The following is a 6,000-nucleotide window of genomic DNA, read 5'->3' as shown; positions in this document are numbered from 1 at the left end:
CACCAAAAGTAGTCTGTGCGGCCGGGCAATGTTGTTCGAATTAGCGAGAGTTTTTCCTAATTAAAATACACGTTGCTTTTCCGGGTACAAAGGACCAGTTCGAATTATTTATTGGTTCGAATTATGCGAGTTCGCCTTAACGAGGTTCGACTGTATTTACTTGTTCAAGTACCCATGCTTCAAGTACCATTATTTCTCTCAAGAAGCAGTGAGAAGAGCAGCAGGAAACATTAAAAAAAATACAATGCAATCAATGAACTGTACCGACATAAAACTGCAAATGACTGAATAAATCCACGCAATACCTGAATAAAATATCAAAATACCCCTTAGCAAGAAATGATGAAAGCGATTACAACATTACAGTTATACTTTAACCCACAAGGGAGAGGCTACCATGCAACAGGGTAGTTCGAAGGTGACAGGTACAAGCTGACAAGTGCTTCCATTCGGAGGGCGTTTAGGTTATGTGGGCAGTAAGGTATAACAATGAGTGATGCCAACCTTGTAAAGATGACCTAATCCTGATGACCCTGGCATTAAAGTCCCTCGAACGGTCATTTTTTGTGGGTCGGACGAGAGCACTAGTATTGAAGGGTTTTAGGAGGTATGATCAAAGCCTGCTTTAGACGTGCGCTCATGTGACAGATCTTCAGAAAAAGGTTAAAGTGTGAGTTTTCTACGTAAGCCCGGAGTCAGTATGTTTAGGAGGGTGTTTTACGCCGCCATTAAAAAGATAATGAGAAACAGGGCGATGCGCAAGCAATAGCAGAGCGGAGAACCGATACCGGGACGGCGCCAGGTATGTACACGTTGGGTGCACATGGAGTGAACTAGAATGGGGGAGTGTCTCGAGCGGGCGGAGGCGGCGTTGCTTTCGGCCACGGCCGCCGCGACCGGCCGTCGGTTTCGGCGCGCCGTGCGCCGTCGATCGTCGCTTGGGGCCCTGGTGCGGCATCTCGCAGCCGATCAGCCGCCGCCGCCGACCGGAGGAAACGCAAATGGCGATGTGCGTGCGGTGTCATCCGTGCGAAAGTTAAAGTGTTTCTTTAAAACATTGATTAAGTGTGTTTCTCCAATGGCCAGAATGTGAGAAAGATGCCTAAAGAAAGACGGACCCCCGCTGCTTTGACCCAGGCTGTCAGCTAGAGCGGCTATCCATGTAACCACATCCAGTAGTGCACGCAGTTGCAAGAAGATAACGGAACTGGAGAAAAGGTTTAAATCCTGCGAAATAAACTGTGCCACTACAATTAGGTGTAATCTGTTCCATCTCATATTTCTGTCCGTCTGTTCCAACGCAGGCACCCAGCCGGTCTCTCCTTCTCTGCGCATGCACAGTGGCACCGGCCGGCTACCGGCTACCGTACCGAGACCGGTTCTCCGCTCTGCTACAACTCTCTAATATCTTGGCCATCTTTTTTCTTTAATAAAGACGAACGGCTAGCTGTTTTGTTCACTGCAATATCGGCACAAACATTCGAGTGCACACGGGACTTGGAGGCCTTGGTTCGTAAAGGACGAGCCACACTGCGAACACAAAAATGCGAACATGGAAGTCATACTAGCACAAAAAATTCCATAAATCTGTTTTTTTTTTTGGGGGGGGGGGGGCGGGATGATTGTACAGTGGCTTTACGACTAAGGTCCTGTGCAACGCCACCCCGTTACAAAGGGGAAGTCGCTGAGCATCAGCATCATCATCACTCCAGTCATAATACAGGAGGCGATGCTCCAGTGCAAGAGCTCCAGTGAGCTTCGCTCAGTAAGAAGAGACGATCCAGCCCAACTACAATCAACTAGAATACTTGGGTAGTCGAAAAAGCGGCCGTATCCGAGTGAGGCACTTGGTGTCAACCGCACGAGGCGGAGGGCGGAGCGTCTTAGCACGGAATCAGGTGCGGAATCTCGACGGACGTGCGGAGCGCAGCTGCGACACCGACGACGAAAACGGGATAAGTGTTTAAATTTTGTTATTCCATGTTCAGGTTGGTAAAGCGTTAGAAAAAAACCAGATGTAGTTTAAGTCTTTAGGGTTAGGAGGAAAGGAGCAGGAGTGGTTAGCGTAGGGAAACACACGAACCAAATGTGACAAGGGGTGGTTACACGTACATGTCTGCTTTTTGAGTAACGTGGACTGCGCGGGAGAACGCAACAGTGAATAGGTTCGATTTGGGCACGTCAAGTACCATGCCACCAAAGAAGCAGCCGGGTGTGGTGTGCATGGGGTGCCAGCGCGAATACCCGCTCGAAGATACGAGGTTCGAGTCGGTCGAGGAAGCGGAAGAGAAATATTTTATGTGCAGAGTGTGTGTGCTGGCGTCGCGCCTCGACCGACTCGAGGCAGAAAAGCAGCAGCTCCGGGTGCACTTTGGAGAGTTACAAGACGAGCTGAAAGGTGAACGGAGGCAGCGTGAGGCGCTCGAAGAGGAGGTAGCGTGAATGGAGGGCAAGCTATAGCGACGAGGGACGCCATTCCGGCCAAGAATGGCGTACGCAGCAACACAGGCGCGCCGAGTGTGCTTGGCCCCAAGGAAAACGATTGCGGGCAGGACAGCGCTGGCCACCGAGGGAGTGCCAGTGCGGCCATAACAAAGGAGGGTAACGAAGCCGGAGGTGAGGTCGAAAAGGGTACAAGCGATAAGGGGGTCAGGATGACTCACACGCAGCCGGAGCAGACGGCTGCGCCGGGTGGCAGCCAAAAGAAAGGAGAAGGGCGCATAGTGATCGTGGCAGGCGATTCGAACTTGCGCTACTCCGAAGGGGAGATTAGAGGACGGGTGAGGGGAGACAAGAGAGTGTAAGTGGGCGTGTTCCCCTGGCCAGACGGTCAGGGTAGTTTTGGAAAAGGCGATGGACAAGATGTGGGAAAACATGCCGAGGCAGAACCTCGCGGTTAAAGCCGGAGGGACTAACGACGTTGAGCAGGGAAGGAGGGTGGGAGTGAGAAAGCAGCTGGAGAAGGGAGTGAGGGAGCTTAGGACGCTGTGCCCAAATGTGCAGGTCGTCGTGAGCACAGTACCCGAGATTATTGGGAGAGGGGTGCATGTGGAAAGAGAGGTGATGGCTGTAAACAGAGAGATACGAGAGCTAGGTAAGACGATGGATTTCGCAGTCGTCGACATCAACACCAATCAACACTGATGTCCGACGAGTGGGCTGGAAGAGGGCGTTCCAGCGGGACGGAGTCTACTTCAGCGGGCAGGTGGGAGAAGCCATCTGGCGGCGGTACGCGGCGCGAGCAGTGGCTTTTTTAGTGGGGGCGCAGGCCTTTGTGAGGGGGGAGTACACGGGGAACAAAGGGAGATAGCTAGCTCGGTACAGGTGCGTGCAGGTAGAAGAAAGGGGAAACGCCGGCGTGTAAATAAGAGAGGGCGAGAAGTGAAGATGGCGTACATAAACTTGCAGGGTGGCAGGAAACAAGAGAAATGGGAGGAGATTCGTAAACAGCTAGAAGAGGAAGATATCCGGGTATATGCAGTGACCGAGACGCACCTAAGGGACCTGAAAGAACCCCGGTAATCGGAGAGTATGTATAGGAAAGTTGTGCAATAGAACGGCTGGGTCGAGAAAAGGCAGAGGAGTAGGTATGCTTATACAACAGGGGGCAAATTGGAAAAGAGTGAAACAATCCTGTAAAGAGCATGTGCGGGTGAAAAGGGCGGTAGGGGGTAGGGAGGTGTCTTTAGGAGTGTCGTACCTGTGGACGGGTAAGGAGAGTAAGGAACAAAATGGAAACCTGGTGGCGTGCCTAAAAATGGACATTGAGGATTTGAAACGATCCGGGGAAGTACTATTGGCAGGGGGCATGAACGCCCACATTTAATATCTGGACGGGTACATACACAACAATGGACATCTAATGCTGGATATGTGCGAGGAACAGAAACTGATCATAATAAATACGAGGGTCAAATCACGTGGGAATGTGGCAGGAGACAGTCGGTTATCGACTACTGCCTCCTTTCGGAGGGGCTTTATGCATGGTTGGATGGAATGAGCATAGATGAGGAAGGAGTCTGGGCAGTGACCACAAGCGTATACAGCTGAATTTTGGGAAACCGAGAGGCACGAAACCGGACCGACCGGGGCAGTACACTAAGTTAGCAGAAAACAAATTGCGGCAATAGCAAAAAGTATAGAGGCCGACATAGAAAGAAATCCTGGAGAAATATGGGAATATGACAGGCTCATCAAAACTATGCAGGAAAAAATAGTCAAGGCAGAAAGGGCAAATCAATGGAAAAGAAAGCAAACGCCCAGAAGCTGGTGGAATGCAGAAATCAAGGAGGCTACAGAGAGGTGTAAACGGGCGTCTAGAAAACACAGGCAGGCCAAGAGGGCAGGGAGGCAGCAGGAAGAGGTGGACATAAAATGGAAGCAATTGGTCTCCTCGATTTGGCTACACTTTCTGCACCAGTTCAGGCGGTGCAGCACTCGCGCACTCGATTTACCAGTGCAGCTTGCGCCACCTGCACTTCGGCCCTCGATTTGACGCCGTGCTGCACCAGTTCTTCTACACTTCTGCACTAGCCCCTGTGCGAGTTCTCGTCTCGTGCAAGGTGTAGCGTGCGAAAGAACTGGCGCTGCACTTGCACGGCACTTTTGTGAACTAGTGCAGAAAGTGTAGCCGAATCGAGGAGACCAAATATAAGCAAAGAAAAGTGGAAGTGCAACTGTTGGTGCAGGCGAATATAAAGGGCGACAGCGAGCGATGGCTGGCGCAAATACGAGGGAAGGGTAGAGACGCACCGAAAATGTTTTGGGACCATGTGCGGACATTAGGGAAACGCACGGGACATACAGAAGGTGGTACTATAGAAAACGAAGCAGGGCAGATGCTCAAGGGAGAGCAGGCATTGGCACTTCTTCATGAAATTATCACTGAGAAATTCTGTATGGTTGATAGAGCGGGCCCGCAGCGCCCCAGCGATGTCACGACGGGGAGGCCGAAAGGTCTGGAGATAGGAGGGGACAAGCTCAAGTGGGGAAAAGCAGAGGGAAAGGTCCCAAAAAATACCGTAATAGGCACGGATGGGATATCGATGGAGTTGATGAACCAGTTAGGACCAAAGAGCAAGGGAATTAATGCTACTACAAGCCATCAGCACAGGGATAGAAAAGAAGGCAATACCGGACACGTGGCATACTAGCAGGATGAGCTTAATCTATTAGGGCAAAGGAGACAAGACTAAACCGAGCTCGTTTAGGCCAGTCACCGTCACGTCTGTGATATATAGGTTGGCAATGCAGGCAGTGAAATTTGAACTAGAGCAGTGGGTAGAAGAGAATAGAGGGCTTGGGGAACTACAAAATGGGTTTCGAAAGGACAGAAGACTAGATGACAACATTTTTGTGTAAGTCAATGCATAGAGGTGGCGAAGATGCAAAATCGACCTTTGTGGTTAGCCCGTCTAGACATTATGGCGGCGTTTACACCGTAGACAGGGAGCAGCTATGGAAGATTCTGGAGGAGTGGGGACAGAATATATTGACTTACTCAGGGAGCTATACCGGGAGAACCAAGTGCAAATAGTGTGGGAGGGGATAACATACAAGTGGCCTGTACACCAAAAAGGGTTTGAAACAAGGACGTCCTCTCTCTCCACTGCTGTTCATGATCTACATGGCGGGTTTAGAAAGGAAGCTAGAGTGCATTAGGCTGGGATTCGATTTATCGTAAATTAAAAACGGACAGATGGAGGAACAGCGAATCCCAGTATGCAGACGGCATATTGTTGATGGCGGATGACCGGATAGGTATGCAGGGCCTGATGGATATATGCGGAGAGGAAGCAACGCACCTTCGGCTATCCTTTAGCAGAGAAAAATCAGGGATCATGGTCCTCAACGACGACACGGAGCACAAATCGGTATCAGTTCAACAAGTAGAAATACCACGGGTAAAGGAGCAAAAAAAAAAAGGAGTATGGCTTAGTGACAGCGCAGATTACACGCATGCGCATGATGCCCAGCTTAAAACAAAAGGAGGAAGGAGCG

This window comes from Haemaphysalis longicornis, unplaced genomic scaffold, assembly GCF_048455015.1.
Source record: "Haemaphysalis longicornis isolate Haplotype H1 unplaced genomic scaffold, Haemaphysalis longicornis Haplotype H1 scaffold_1, whole genome shotgun sequence".
Lineage (NCBI taxonomy): Eukaryota > Metazoa > Arthropoda > Arachnida > Ixodida > Ixodidae > Haemaphysalis > Haemaphysalis longicornis.
Note: the sequence above shows the minus strand (reverse complement) of the source record.